General features: G+C 39.9%; 1 protein-coding gene across 2 annotated transcripts in view; it reads left to right on the top strand.

Annotated features, from left to right (window-relative positions):
- LOC134206443 (amidophosphoribosyltransferase-like) overlaps positions 1-16762 on the top strand; it is a 105801-nt gene that overhangs the window by 72663 nt on the left and 16376 nt on the right. The window lies entirely within an intron of this gene.

The following is a 16762-nucleotide window of genomic DNA, read 5'->3' as shown; positions in this document are numbered from 1 at the left end:
TCAAGGCCTCTAGTCCCATCTAGCGTGCTCTCCGTTGTGCCAATCTCGCCGATCCAAACCGGCAATCCACGTCGCAAGAAATCGTAATTTCCTACCTAACGGAGGTACAATCAATAACGGTGGTTGGCGCAAATTAATCCGATGGAGTGACAGAAATCGCTATAACTTACCTTTAATCTAAATTAGGTGAACACGGCCCACTGGCAAAGGATACGGTTTTAAAGCGGAATCAACACTTGGCACTCTCCGGAGAGGATACTGAAACATCCGGAAAGAAAGGTGGTAACACAAGCTTCCTACAGAACCATAACATAACCCCTAATTGTGTCATCTCCCAGCTCTTTAGTGCTAGCAGTCGAGCAACAGTCTGCACTTCAGTCTCGTAGACCGACCTGAAACAAAAGAAGTCTTCCTAGTGAAGTAGGTGACCCACACTACAGAAGCTTCCATAAGCAATCGCGGATTCTGATTCTTGGGGCTTCTTTATACGGGTCATTGAAACGTCAGTCATTTGGCTTTGTGCCTTGCATCCGAGACGTAATACGCGAGCATACCTAACCAGCAGTTTCGCACGAGAGGACGGAGGGACACGCGTTACACGCCACTTATATGGTCACGGCGCAAATGTGCGCAGCACCTCAAGAGCAAAGTGGCGGAGGGATTTCAGGTCCAAATTCATCGGACCATCATCCCAAATCTTGCACACGGAAGACACATCTCGCTACCATTTGTGCAGTGTAGCGCCGGCACACCAGTCATTGAATCGAGTATACGGTTATGCACTGCGGAGCAAAAAGGTGAGAAGTGCCTCTGCGGGTCAAGCGATGACTTGTATGCTGTAAGTGAGTGAAGTGCAAGGAGCGGTAGATGACAAGCGCATTCGAACGACTGGATCTGGTGCGGGGCCCTGTCAACAGCAGCTGCGCCAGAGCATCGAGTATGCCGTTAGCGGCTCGACACAAAATTAGGTCGTAAGGTAGGCTTAGTTATAAGTGCAAAATTTGCAATATAATGTAAAACAAATTTACGGACACTTTTAATCCATTAGCTTGAATTGGCTGCCGAGCATCTTGACGACCATTGATAGCCATAGCCGGGCATTTAACTTATAAGCGCGATAGGTCTCTGTCCACCCAATTAGCCATCACGGCAAGATACATTTGCTACATAGCCCTTTATATCTTCACTCGTGGAGTACCCTGTCCTCCGCGTAAAGAAAATTTAGCAAACCGTTACATACTTTTTGGATTTCATGACCCCACCCTCCTCTGTTACGCTTTTTGTATACTTAGTAATGTACTATGACTACATCTTGGACCTCCCCCTATAACCTGTGACATCATTGTAGAACGACCCCAGAATAAACTGAATCACTACTGATTTCACCTTAGGACCCAATTTTAAAAATGAAGGGATAGTTAAGCGTGTATTTCCTGTATTTCATGCCCTCGTTAAAGCGTCGCTTCAGCATAAACTCATTTTGAGTCGACGCGTACGCTTACGTCAAGCATTTTGCCGCATGACAGCCAAAATAGTTTCAAAATAGTCAACATGCCACACACACCACTAGGGATTTTCGTTCGTGTTTTCTGGTGCCAGCACTCGCACTCGATCCGAAGCGCTTCGCAAAGTAGTCCGTTCAACGCGCCGAGGAGTAGTGTGAACAAACGAGAGCGACACAAGGGAACCTCTTCGAGTAAGCAAGCTGCGAAAAAGAGGCAACCATTTTTCCATCGTCGTATCGGAAACGAGATTGTAGATTTTTCGTTTTCGATTATTATCGTCGCGGCGCGGTTCGGAATCTATAAAGTAGTGTCTATTTGTGGTAATTACGGTTCTGCGTAGAAATCATTAAAAACTAGCAGGAGAACGGCGCGTGCGGATTTTCACCATCCCAAAAGAAATATTTCCCGAGCTCTGCCGGACGCAAGGCAGCTAAACGCGTTCCACTGGTCAACCAGCACCAACAGCAAGACAGGAGCACCCAAAATAGCAGTAGCCCATTGGTGGAAGTAAAAACGGCAGTCGAAGTGGGCTTAGTGTTATTTTTTCTTCTCTTGTACCAAATGTGGAAGTGTCTTGGTGAAATCCAATCAGCGAAAAAGATAATTTAGTTCGAATTTCCCGCGCAGGATTACGAAAAGAATATTGACGCTGGAGGAATCGAAAATACGGCCACTCCTAAGGGGCCCGTTGTGGAGTTGTTGATCCAAATCATAAGGTGAATTTGATTTTCTCATTCGTATAGGAAAGGAAATTGTTATTACGTTTTGGATTTCACTATGGTAATTGATGCCACAGTCCGGAAGTGAAGGAATTTTCCACTTCAGTTGAGGATCGATGTTGTTCCTCGAGAAGAAATGCTCAAAATATTTCGGTGTTGTGCTTCCATTTTGACGTTTTATGCTGACGATGTACGATGTTGATTGTATATCTAGTTGGATCAAATCAAACGGGCAAGAAGAGAAATCTTTCATGCATATGCATAAGCAGTTCCAGAGTTTCGAAGTGTGGGGGCGAGTCTGATGGATATCTATAAAGTATGGTCGGGCGTTTGATCGTTCAACACTTTCGTAGCTAGAAAACACTATTTAAGCAATCCATCGCTTATTACGCTTTTTTTGTATACCTATTTTGTAAAAAACGCTTGGAAATTTTTAAATGTCGATAGGAGTATTTAATAATATTATGTCTTTTTTAATAGAATATGAGTATCTTTTTAATTGACAACGTTCTTTCCTGTTTTTTTTCATATGCTATTTGTAGAAATGAGACCAGGGTTTAACACCTAGAAACTGTCATTGACCATAGCCAAGGGACGAAGCAAGAGATCGCAATATTTTATGTATCTATGTGTGGAGCGAAAGACACTGCGAGATATTTGTTTTTTCATTCGCGATTTCTGACTGATAGAAATAGTTTGAGAGAAGACGTTATTTTTGTTCTTTGCTTGATAGGGCTCAACAGGATAAATCCCACGAAAATCATTACCACCATCGCTTTACTTAGTGCACTCTCTTTCTTTTGAAAATATAACTAACAAGTCAGAAAGCCATTGCGATGGAGGTGTAATTAAAACCCAAAAACTGAGCAAAAGCGAGAGAGTTACAACTCCAGCGCCTCAGCGCTCCAACATTACAGCGACATTATTGGTTGCATACACATCGATTCCGATAGAAAGAAAACAAGAAAAACATCACTTTAGAAACAACCCCATCACTATAGCTTCAACTACTCGTCAGCAACGTGGAGCGATCATCGAAGAATTGGCGCTAATGTGTTTATGCTCGCACTTTGCTTATCGAGTTCTACGGGTTTCTTCACAATGTTTAGGTTTTGAATACGTTGCATTCTCCTAGAGGATCCATATTTTAGAACGTTATATAAACATTTTTCTGAAATCCATTGTGAGATTTTGATTCTCATAATAACGTTGAACATTATGGTTTTGTTACGTTCTTGAAGAGAATAGAAACGTCCTGATTTTCTAACTGTAATATATTTTAAACTATTTTTCAGCGTTATGGAACAAATTTTAATAATCTATTATCACATTTGGAAGTCATCATCATCGACTTCAGTTTATATTTTCATAACATCTTCCTTTAAAAAATGCGATGGAAACAACAGGGGCCTCATAATACAGTGTTGATCCAATTTTGTCTACCCCTGATTTTATTACGTTTTCGACCAGATCGTTTTTTTATTTTCGTAAATAATACTGCAAACAACAATGATATTTTCCATGAAATAACTTTTACCACCTGTGATTTATTATGAATCATTTCTGAGTTCCTACTTTTACGAGTCATAAGCTTATTAAAATTTGTGAAATGAATTTGAAAATTGAAATTTAAAAAATCCTATTTTTTCACATTTCCGACTCTTATTCTTCAATGGCTCTACATTGCAACTGAAAGACTTCTATTAGAATTTCCTCAGTTATTAATTAAAAGCTTTTCTATGCCCGCCTTTGCATGAGTATGTATCTTGTGGGCAGTGGCGTCGCGTAACCTCACTTTTTACCTGTGCACTGACCCAAAAATGAAAAATTTGATATTTTGACAGCCCAAATGGAAAATAAAATTATTAGAGTCGTTTAAACGATTCGAAAACGAGAGGTCGGAGTGACAACACGCGTTTTCTGTAGAGCACGCTTAAAGTCATTCACATAATTTTGTGTTTCTGTCTACACAAACGGGCCTAACCTGAACAACACATATTATGAGTAAATCGCTATGTTACTCATTTTAGTGTAATTGACGGTGAACGATTTCGATGAGTTCATTTCACAAGTGAGAGAGCGGTCGGAAAACGGACCTAACTCAATTAAATTTTTATGTAAATTGAAAATTTCGAAACATTTTATACTATTTCAGAGGGAGTTCCCCATTTGTTTCGATATGACCAAACTATGCGATGTTTATAGTCGCACATTTTAGTTGTATCGTATCGAAACATAACGAAAATCCACAGAAAAGTAATTTACGTTTGCGGTGCATGACCGACCGCCATCATGGCGGTCAAAATGGACTTGACAGTTCGAAGCAAAGTTTACAATATTAAAATAATAAAAGACATTACAAGCGATCAGACATCTATACATTTCACACAGATTGCTATTCTCTCGTGTCATCGTCGTCATGTGTGAAAATTATTCATGTGATGTGTAATTTACTTTAAGCGTAGAGTGTCTCAAGAGAGTTTTCGCGGTGATAAAAATCACATTAATCAAGGAAAGGAATCTATACTTAATTACCAGTGATATAGTAATAACTAAAGAGAAGTAGTAACTAATATACAGTGTACAGGTGATTGAAGTGCGATAGGACGCTAACTAGTGCAAGTGTACCAGTGAAAAAAACCACGCGGAGAATCAAAATGGCGGATAGTGAGTGATCAAAAGAAAATAAAATGGCGGAGAACAGAAATGAAAAGATGATGCAATCCGGTACATCCATGGATACCAACGGAACAACAACGCAAAATACACGACAAGACAAACCGAAGATCAATCTTACAATACGAAAACGGTGACAAAGGACCTTCTGTGTTATGGTTGAACTGATTGATACGCAGAATGGAAACTTGAAAATAAACAAATTGTCACTAGTTTGCACTGCGGCGAATGCCAATTTACAAAACTCACATCACCGAAATGAAACAGGTTGAAGGAACAAACTAATGGTCTACGTCAACAACTACCAAATTGCGAATAGACTGACAACGGATGCCAATTTGAAAGACAAGAATTATCGAGCTACATCCCACGACACCTAGTGTCGGTCACAGGTGTGATCGCCGGTGCCAATCGACATCTCTGAAGAAAAGATTGCAGAATGGAGTGAATACCAAATCATGACAGTTTATCGCATGAATCGGCACGTAAATGGCAAGAAGGAACCAACAATGCGAGTAAGCGTTACATTCCGAGCACCCAGGCTTCCTGAGCGTGCAGAATTTTCTGCTGCTCAGTGGGCGTCAGAGCCTTTATCGAAAAACAGTGCTATGCCACAACTGCCTTCGGTATAATCACTGCCACACAACTGCAAAAGCAAGCGGAGATGCAACAACTGTTCAAGATCACATGACAACGAAGAAGACTTCAATGAGTGCAAACAACCCAAGAGCGGTACTTGTTTGCATAAGACTACGGATATCATTCCCGAACGTACAAGGCAAAACAATGCAAGCGATCATGGCACGTACGAATCTAACCGCGATTGAAGCAGTGGAACAGTACCCCATCCAAACACGTAACTACTATGAAGCACTGGTCGAAGGCACCCAGAGCCGACGCCAGCAGAATCGTTTGCAACCATGACAGCAGGGAAGTACAGAACACGCACCACTTACCCACTCGGCCGAGGAAACGCTCCGAGATTACGAAAGATCGACAAACATCGCGACCAAGTTGTGATAATGCAGGAGAAAAAACGAACGGACGAAATGAATCAAGAATGTGTGGCCTTATTCAATAAGTTCAAGGTCACGGAAGCAGATAAGTGGAAGAACCAACTACGTGAAGCAGCAAAGCAACAACAAACACCCGAGCAACGCACAATCAACAGCCCACCCTAGAACTAGAATAGCAAAAAAAAACAATATGTAAACAACCAAATAAAATGCGGTAGTACAAGCTAATGTTCAGAGTTTAAAAAGAATAAGGATGAAATAATGCGAGTATTGAACGAAAAGCAATTTGAAATTGGAGTGTTCTCGGAAACGAATGGTGAGGAAAGCATCGAAGAAACGGCTACCATCAAATATTAGCAGCAAGACCAGACAACTATGGAGGAGTTGAGTATATGCAACACAAATACAACTACCAACAGATGGACATCACAGTGCAGTCGGAGCAGATTCAAATAGTCGCTGTAAAAATTTTACGTTTGGATATTGTAATCATCGGTATTTATGCGGCACCATCGATGGCGGCTAACTCATTCGAAACGGAAATCAACTCGATACTGGTACAATTGGAGCGATGCAATAGATGATCATTGTGGTGACTTCAATTGTCACCACATCCAATGGGGTAAACAGCTACAGCGATAGGAAAGGAGCAATTACTAGAGCCTAAATGATTCAAACTTCATATTGATGAATGATGGATCAAAACTTATTCCACTAGACACCACAAACAAGGACGGCTATCGATTTAACATTTTGCTGGCAGGACTTTTTTCACGTCTGAATGGAAAGTTATTCATAACACATTGAAGAAGTGAACATAGCATCGAAACGAATTTGGACGAACTGACAAAATTCCAGACCAACCTTTTGAATCACAAAAGTATTCGAAGAGGTCTCCAGCTGAACAGAGATGACATCAACAGTTTCGAGGAGCCAGAGGAAAATTAAGCAAATGTGTCAGAAAGAATAAAAACCTAGCAGATACACACCCAAGTCTTGTGGAATGATACGGTGGAGAGGGCATGAAGGATAAGATGGAGGCGCCAAGAGGTTCCACGAACGAAGCACAGAAAAACGCTATAGAGGTCAAAAATGTTCGGCAACTTCACCAGATTAAAAAACGAAGGAGTCAAAAGGCAGATAGAAGAACTAGCGGAAACGATCGACCCACAAACAAGCTCGAAGGTTTTGTGGTAAAATTTCGAATATCGGAAGAAAAAGAAGAGTCAACAATCCGATCCAAGAAGACGAACAAATGGCGACAGACTTTTGGATTACACGTAGGAGCAAACGATGTAGACATCGAAGTTCCAATATCGTATGGACCGGTTTGTAGATACAACCTGATGGACGCAGATAAATGGAACAAAAATATAGCAACAAAAACGCGAAATCAGCACCATCTGGGGACATGATTACTTATGGTATGCTTAAGCAAATAAAACCGGAAGTAAGAGAAGTCATCCTAGAACAGATAAATCAAATGTTTATATGCACACTAACACATCAACTGAAGGAAGTAAAAATCGTTGCTATACCATAAACCGACGCGACCAGGAACAGTTCAAGGAAAAGGCCGATAGCACTGATCCCTACCATAACCAAGATCACAAATACAGCTGTATTAGAGAAAATACAACAACATGTGGCCGACAGAAACATATTGCCAAGGTCTCCTTTGGGTTCAGGCGAAATGTTTCAACATCAACCTGTGTTAATTACGTAGTCAACGCAATCAAGCAACACAAAAGAGAAGGTTTCATCACGGCTGTACATTTTTGGACTTAAAAACGCATATAACGCAGTGCGAACGATCGTCTAGAAGAAATCATGCAAGAGATGATGTTTCCGCCTGAACTATTTATCTGGTTTCATCATTCTTGAAAAACAGGAAAGTGGAGATGAAAGTTGGTGAAAAGTCTTAGCAACGGGCTTCCACATGGCGACGTTATGTCTCCATCTCTGTTCAACATATACGACAGAGCTACATACGGTTGACGAATCAGGTGTAATATTGGTGCATTTGTTGATGATTTCGCCCTATGTCATGAGAGCGAAATCCGTTGAGATGGTAAACCAGAAGATGCAACACCAATTAAACCAGTTTGCACGAAAAGCACAAGATCTGAATTTGACATCAATCCGACAAGACCAAGGTAGTCTTATTCCACGGAGGAAACAATACGATAAACGTTAGAATCAACAACGTAGAGATAGAGATGGTCACAGTCACAGATATCTCGGACTACAAATCGATAGATTCCTGGATTTGGCGGACACATACGGACTGTCAAACAAAAGATTCAAGAACGGCTAAAATGCTGAAAGTATATCAGTAGTATACGAAGCGGCGGTCATCCACAGACGATGAATTTAGTTACAATGCACTGGTCAGAAGCTGTATTGAATATGGATCATCCGTGATCAATAACGCATCTGTGACGAACAAAAGACGATACAAACTCTCATCAATTCGTGCCTGCGTAAAGTTACTGGTGCAGTAAATTTCCACTGAACTCTTTACTAGCTGTAGCAAGTCAAGAGCCATGGAACATTAGAAGTGAATATATAGCGTGCAGAGAGATCGCCAAGATTGTAGCGATCGAAGCCCGATTCACGAACAACTGCTAGACATCGAAGAACAAGAAGGACGAAGGAAGACTAACGTACATGGAAAACAATATCTGAACATGTACATACATTTAAAATCATCAGCCCTATTCGAAGAGTAAGAGAACATGCGGATGTAGAGGATATCGAAATCAACACAAACGTGGAGCTACTTAAAAAGAATGCTACCCCAAGATGATGAAGCAAATGGTGTTAGAATGCTCAATGGAAAATACAGATCCAGAATAAAAATTTCTACAGACGCATCGATGTGGGACGATACTTGCGGGATAGGAGTCTACGGAGTCTACCAACAAAAGAATAGCGTTGAGGCTGGAACACCAAACATCGATAATGACTGCCGAAATGGTAGCGATAAAAGCGCCACAGAAGAAATAAGAAAGGACAGTTGAAGAACGCGGTGAGCCTGACGGATTCATTGTCGTCCTGTATGATGCTAGAGCAAAGCCAAAAGCAACCGAACGAAGCCAGATGACCGACGAGATCATCCAAATATGTAGGAAATGGAAGGTCGACATCCAGTGGATTCCCAGCCATTCGATATCAAAGGCGATTTGGCTGATTCCCTGGCCAAACATGGAGCGCAACACGGAGAACTACTTGAACATCCAATATTGCTGAAAGATGCATATCTACGGCTGCTGCAAATAAAAAACAGAAGGCAAACAATTGGTATAAAGAATATGCTATTAACGAAAAGGCGGAAATTTTTCGACATACAGCCAGAATTCAAAGAAGAACCGTAGTACTACAATTTACCGCTGAACAATGTCGAAACAAGAAGTCTGAACAGACTGCTAACGGGTCACAACTACAGTGAATACTGGCCCACAAAATGAAACTCCGAGATAGTCCAAATTGCGAAACCTGCAACGTGACTGAAACTGCAGACCATGTTGTACTACACTGCAAACGATTCGAGCAAATAAGACAAATCCACATTTTGGTAGATTTGTCTATGAAACAGATTCGAAGCGAAGGATATTGGCATCCTCGAGAAGTTGTTGATTTTCTGAAGAGAACACAACTGAAGATTTAAAGCGAACAGAAGCAATGAATAAAATATAAAGAAGTTCCAAATTAAACCAAGAAGGAAACCTGACAATCAAAACAAACACGTAGCAGGGCAACGGCTGAAAAAATTCGGCTGTCCGCCTGCTGAGACCGAAACAACTTTCGCATCCGCAGCCATAGGGGTGGGCTGTCAAATCGACGTTAAAGAAGCAGATGGACTTATGGTCAAACGTCACCTGTCCAAACACTACAGAAGAGAAGAAGAAGAAGAAGAGTCGTTTAAACTAATCAACATCTAGTTATTCTATGCATTTCCGCACACCAATTCCTTAAATTTAAGTCCAGTGCACAGGTAGATTGAGGTTAGGGAAACGCCGCTGGTGGCAAGACAATGGATACACTATGCCCAGGGTGTCGAGAAAGTTTCCACGCAAAACATCATAGACCGGACTGAGAATCGAACGCGTCATCTCCGGATTGGCAATCCTACGCTTTTGCTCGAAAGTCTACTGAGGCCCCTATATTTCATATTTTATCATTTCAAATTTCATCAGGGTTTGATAAAATCGGATACTACTGTATTCCTTTATTACATTTATTTTGCTTACATCTAAACAGATAACACTAAATCAATCACAATATTTAAAAAAATCGTATTTCACTACTCACATTGTTATCAGCCGTTAGCAAGGATCCAACTTAGACGAATTCATCGACAACGTCAAAAGTATCCCCGTTTTACGTAATGTTTGGCCGACAATGTCCATGTCATCAGCGAACAAACAAATTGACTGGATCTGTTGAAAATCGATCCCCGACTGTTACACCCGCTCTCCGCAAGATACGTTCAAGTAGGTACAACATTGAACAATATGCAACAAGTCTTATCACCTTGTCGTAGTCCGGCGAGATTTGAACGAACCTGAGTGTTTGCCAGAAATCTTCAGCACAATTTTGCACACCATCCATCGTTGCTTTGATCAGTCTCGTAAGTTTCCGGGAAACCTGTTCTCGTCCAAATTTTCATGTTTTATAGCTCACGCGGTCTATTATGTACATATATCGTAAACCTCCTGAAATCGATAAACAGGTGGTGCGGCTTGATATTCACGGTGTTTATGAAGGATTTGCTGCATAGTATAAATAGATCTTGATCTGGTACGCTATCGGCCGTTGAGAAGCCGGCTTGATAACTTCCCACGAACCCATTTAGTAATGGAATATACGACGGAAGATTATCTGCGATATAACTTTGTAGGCAGAATTTAGGATGGTAATCGTTCTGGTAAACCTTATCGATGGGGCATTTGACTCTTCCTGCAACCTCCGGTAGCTGCTCTGTTTCCTGGGTTCATTTTCGTGAGTTCAATCTCGACACCATCCTTACAGGCTGCTTTTATTGTTCTTGAGCTGTTGGATGGCATTTTATTTTCTCAAGGTGAGGGCTGGTTGGTTTTCATTGTCCGCTGAACTGATGCAATCCTTCTCTCCGCTGCAAGCGGGACACATCGAGCAAAAAACTGATGTCCGCCGCTTTAAGTCCATCCGATAGATATTCCTGGATAGGAAACGTTTGAAAGGGGTTTTCGTAGGCTGAAAAACTGGAAGCGGTCTGTTCGATCTTCGATATTAAACGAAACTGTTTTGGAAATATCAACATTTATAAGGATTATCAAAAGAGTGATACAAATTTTGACTTTTTGCCGCCCCCAATGCTTATAGATTGCATTTGCCATTTTAATAATCCTAAATTTAAAGCAAATTTGAATGTAATTTGATGTTAGTTTTATGCAAATTACTGTGAAAAACTGACCCTAATGTGAAATAAGCCCGTTAGGTGGCCCATGAACTATTGAAATATAATCAACAAATTGACTCACAGAATACTTTTCAAGCTGAAAGGCAGATGTTTTTGCAAAGCAATTTAACGTTTGAAGCAAAGTTATGAAGAAAAAAGCTCATTATTGATATTGATGTTTTGCTACGTAACTGAAACGAAGCAGGTGACGCGCAACACGGCCAAGGACGTGCGAACGGCTGGACCATCGTCGGTTGCTGAGGCGACTTATCAGTTAGGTTATGAAAAACCGAAAACACAAAAAGTGGACAATTTCTCCCAAAATCAATGGCAGAAGTATAGTGGTTATGGTGGTAATTATACCAGAATTCAGTGCAAGTTTCATGATGCGTGAAGTGTGTAGATTCAGAAATCAGAAATCTGATCAAACCGTTAGCAAAAATCCACTCCGTCAATACAATTGGGAAACGAGTTATAGATACACGTCATCATCGACGGTCAAAAACTGGACATGGATGCTGACATCGTAGCCTCATAAGTGAAACGAAGCTCCGCACAATAAAACCAACTTTCACGCTTCTGAAATCTGATCGGCAGTTCTCAAGCTATGCCGGCCACCGTATTCGGTGTTTGAGCCGCCTTCCACAATCGATTTTACTACACTCTGTTTGGTAGAGAGTGGATATCCGAAATCACTGGTTAAGGGGATTTGAACAAGCTGTTCGCTGAAAGTAGTGCAGTGCATTCGTTAAGGTCAACTTCCTCCGTTGACCATCAACAAGCACTGTCTCAGTTGCTGGACAACTACGATAACGTTTTCAGTGACAATCCGGGAACATTGAAAGGTCCACCGGAATCAGTGCATGGGACGTACTGTTGGCATTGAAGAACCAATACGTGAATAAAACGATAAAAAGTTAGCCTCAGATGTCTACACGGATTGATTACTCTGAATGGGCATCTTCTACGCACATCGTTGTGAAGAAGAATAGAAAATTACGTATTATCGCCTAAGCCTACGGTAAATCCCCGGATGATCATCGGTGAACACTAAGTCTTATTCAATTTTTGGTATCAGGTGTTCGCCGGGTGTTTACCGTAGGCTTGTAGTTACCGGTGTTCTGCCACTTGGATGTAACGGAGGCCTACACTCACCTCCCAATCGATGCAGAATTTCAACACATCCTAACACTGAATACTCCAACACATGGGCTAGTGCGTCCGACGAGATCAGTCTACGGAGCTGCGAACATCCCTGCGATCTGGCAACGTCGCATGGAAACAGTTCTTCAATGGTTGCCAAATGTGACAACATTTATTCGACGATATTATTGTGTTTGTGGACTGTTTTGAAAATCTAGCCGCAGTTTGCGATCGACTGAAGGATCACGGTTTACGATTGAACCGTTCGAAGTGTGTATTGTCGGCGTAGCACCAAGTTAAAATTCGGAAGTCGAGACTTCCGAACCGAACTTTCTTCCGAAGTTTTATTTGTCAAACTAATTGATGCGTTGTTTAGCGCATCTTTAGGCGAATCCAGCGCACTACTTCCGAAGTTGGTAAAGTTGCCTGTATCTGGAGAAAAATCCACCTTCTGTATAAAAAGAGGTATAAATTTATTCCGGATAGACAATATTTGTTACCCCGGCTCTCGAATGCCTGGGTCACAATATTGACGCTACGGGATTGCATGAGTCGAGCCTACACATCGAGATGTACGTCATCCATCGAATGCAGATGAATTACAGCTGTTTTTGAGAAAAGCAACGTTCTACAACGCGCTTATTCCCAATCTGTCCACAACACGGTCTCGTTGTCTTCGTGATATGTTGAACGTCTACGAAGACATAAAATTAGCACTCATTTCGCCGCAAGTACTGATGCCGTATGATCCCGATCTACGGATGCAAACAAATTTGGCTTAGGTGGTGTTCTGTTTCATCGCTTGGCAAGTTGCGGAGTACGTCCGATAGTGTACGCTAGTTGCTCTATGTCTGCTACTGGCACTGTTCAGCGCTACCCACAAATAAACAAAGAGCCTCTCGCAATTGTATGGGCAGTCAAGAAGTTTTTCTACTATCTGTATCAGGGATGCCAGGGGATATTTTCAAATGTCTTCACAATCGAGTAAAAATGTCTTCAAATGTCTTCAATATCAAAATTATGATTATCAGAGAACAAATTTCAAAATCCAATAGATTTGTAATTTCAATCATCTCCTTGTTTTATGTATCGTTTATTTTTTAACACTCAAATTCCATTCAAGAGAATATTCTTTTAAATCTTCATAAGTAAGGGAAATGACTTCCCGTAGGATTTTCTAATGAGTGTTTAAATATAATTCCAACAGATTTTTCCAACTGAATTTCCTTGTGGAATTCTTTTGAATTTATTTTTGAAGAATTGCCTGTAGAGATTCGGAAAAATTCCTGAAATACCTAAAATACCTGAAGAAATTTCCATAAGATTTTCTGAAGAAACTTCAGGATAAATTCCTGATGGATTTTTCGGAGACTTTTTAAAGGAAAAACATTCAAAGGATTTTCTGAAGGAAGTTTCAGATAAATTTCTGAAAGAACCTCCGGATGAAATGCTAATGGAACTTCCGGAGGAATTACAGGAGAAATTCCGGAGGGATTTTCTGGAAGAATTACTGAAGGATTTTTCTGAAGAATTCCTGAAGGATTTTCCTGCGAACTTCCTGAAGGATTTTCCTGAGCAATTACTGAAAGGGTTTCTGAAAAAATGTCTGAAGAAACTTCCGGAGGAACTTCTGGATAACTTTTTGGAGGAACTTCCTGAGGTATTGCGCAGGAATTTTCGGAAGAATTACTGGAGGAAATAACAGAGAAATTCCAGAGTTCAAGAGGTATTATTGGAGAATCTCTCGGCAAGATTCTCGGAGCGTCGTCAGGAGGAACTCTTGGGGAAACTTCTGAAAGGATTCTTAGAGGAATTTCCGAACGAATGCCTGCAGGAGCTTCGAGAGCAATTCCTGGAGGATCTGCTGGAGGAAGTCGTGAAAGAAACAAACTAAGGAATTTCTGAAGAAGCGACTGGAGGAACTTCCGACGGAATTTTTGGAGGATCTAATGGAGAAATTTCTGGATGAACTTATGGAGGAGCTCCTAGAGGTACTTCCAAAGGAAACTCTGGAGAAATTTTCTGAAAAATCTCTGAAGGAATCGCTGGACGAATTCCTGGAGGAATTTCATGGGGAATTTCAGAAAGAATTCCAGAGATGTATTTACAGGAGAAATTTTAGAGGTATTCCCAGTTAAAATACTGGAAAAGTGCCCAAAAATATTTCTTGAAAAAATATCAAAGGAATTCAAGGAAGAATTCAACAAGGAATTCTAACGGGTTTACCCTGAACTTTCTACTGAGTCTTTAATAAAAACTCTGGCGGATTTTTTTTAGGAAATTCCTCTGATTTTTTTTTTCAGAATATTCTCTTGAACAAATTAAAAATAATTTACCGTGGCCATTCTGAGAAATATCCATTTAACTCCAGAACAATTTCAATTGTCGACATTCGTAAGAATTTTCTAAGGAAACTAAAGAAAATTTTCTGACAAAATGAAAATAATTTCCTGTGAAAATTTTCGTAAAAATGTGGTACATGGAAAATCCGAAGAGACATCCCTCAACTTTCAAATACATATCCGGAGTCCATCCCACGGAAATTTAGACAAATTTCTTGTGGAAATAAACATGAATTATTTATAGGAGTTCAGATGATTTTCCTGCAAGAACTAATTTTGTGGAAATTAAGATGAATTTCCCGTTTAAACTTTGGGGCAATTCCTTTACTGCCCATACTGGAATTATTATAAATTTCCAAGATAATTTGAAAAGAATTTCCAATTCCAATTCTCTTGAATTTTTATAAGAAATTCCTCGGACTATTAATGAGAAATTCTCTTTATTTTACACGATTTTTTGGGTCCCAAAATGAAGAATCGATGTTCAGTTTCTTTCTTAGAACGATGAAGTTAATCATGCTGAACGCGTCAGTTTTCCATTTGACTCAAAAATTGAAAGGAACATTGTTTAATTTGAAATTTAAAAATATATGAAAAATGCTTTCTCGACATTTTCGGTCTTCTTTGACGTACGGAATAATATGATTCAAACGCACTATCAAAACACCACAGGGCACTTGACTCAACCTTTGACAGTTAAAATATGGGGCTGACGTTTTGGGCTAAAGGTTCATTCAAAAGATATTTTAGTTACTAGATAAATATTGTCGCTGTCGTCGCTGTCCGGAACATCTTTTGCTGGCGAGGATAGGGGAGCTAAATGTCAAAGAAGGAAAATCCATACGATTTGACAGGTATGTACCACACATGTTTCGGACAGCAGAACAAAGGGAACCGAAGCGACAATCTTTATCTAGTAACTAAAATATCTTTTGTTCATTCGTTCTGAAATGTTGCACAGCTCAAAATTTGCCTTAATATGTCTTAAATAAAAAAAATATTTTTACTGATTAAGATTTTTACCAGAATTTTTATAACTTCGGTTCATGTATTCCCGAGCCGGTGACAAGTGCGGTGTCATCATCATCAATAGCCATAGACCGCTGTCATCATTGAAACGCAGTATGAAAAAAAAATATAGCCCGGGACATCCTGGCTACGATCTGGCGATAGGCTAAACAGTAGGATGTCAATAGCCTGTGTATTCCTGACCGATGCACTATCGTTTGCAAACATAAACGCCCTACGTTGGGACTCAATTCTGCTTTATTTTACACGATTTTTTTAAACGAATTTTCATTGAAATTTTTTTTTTTTAAATCCATGTTTTTCAAAATTTATTCTCTTTCTCAACTGGTATTCTGGGAATACCGAAAGTATCAGATGAATTATAAATAAATTTAAAAAAATGGTTCTAGCCCAACAATTTATAGTAAAATTCTGTCTTTTTTTGCCGTTTGAAATAAATTAGATCGGTCATTGCGTTCTGATACAATAAGCGAAATACCTTTTTAGCAGACACGTCGAAAACACCACCGCTATCAAGAAAAAAAATAAACGAATGCTGCCATCGGGAATTTTTTGACCAGTACATAACTAAAATGTGATGCAGTTGTCAACCTTATCAACTGGTTAGTGGAAATTTAATAATATTGAAAATTTAATATAAATTGAAATTTTAAGCCCGAGACATTAGTGTATTATGTATAACTTTTGAAATATTTATGTGATCTGCATATAGAAGTAACAAAATTTATAAGTTAGTCATCAAATTATGTTTTCTATTCGCTGGCTTATTGATTGTCTTCAAGTATCTTTAAATAAGAAAGCAAGTCTTCAAATATTTTAAAAAGTCTTCAAAATGTCTTCATGAAATAAATGTCTTCACAGAGATTCAAATGTCTTCAAATTGAAGACA

The sequence above is a fragment of the Armigeres subalbatus genome, chromosome 1 (genome assembly GCF_024139115.2).
Source record: "Armigeres subalbatus isolate Guangzhou_Male chromosome 1, GZ_Asu_2, whole genome shotgun sequence".
NCBI lineage: Eukaryota > Metazoa > Arthropoda > Insecta > Diptera > Culicidae > Armigeres > Armigeres subalbatus.
Note: the sequence above shows the minus strand (reverse complement) of the source record. Positions and strands in the feature narration are given on the sequence as shown.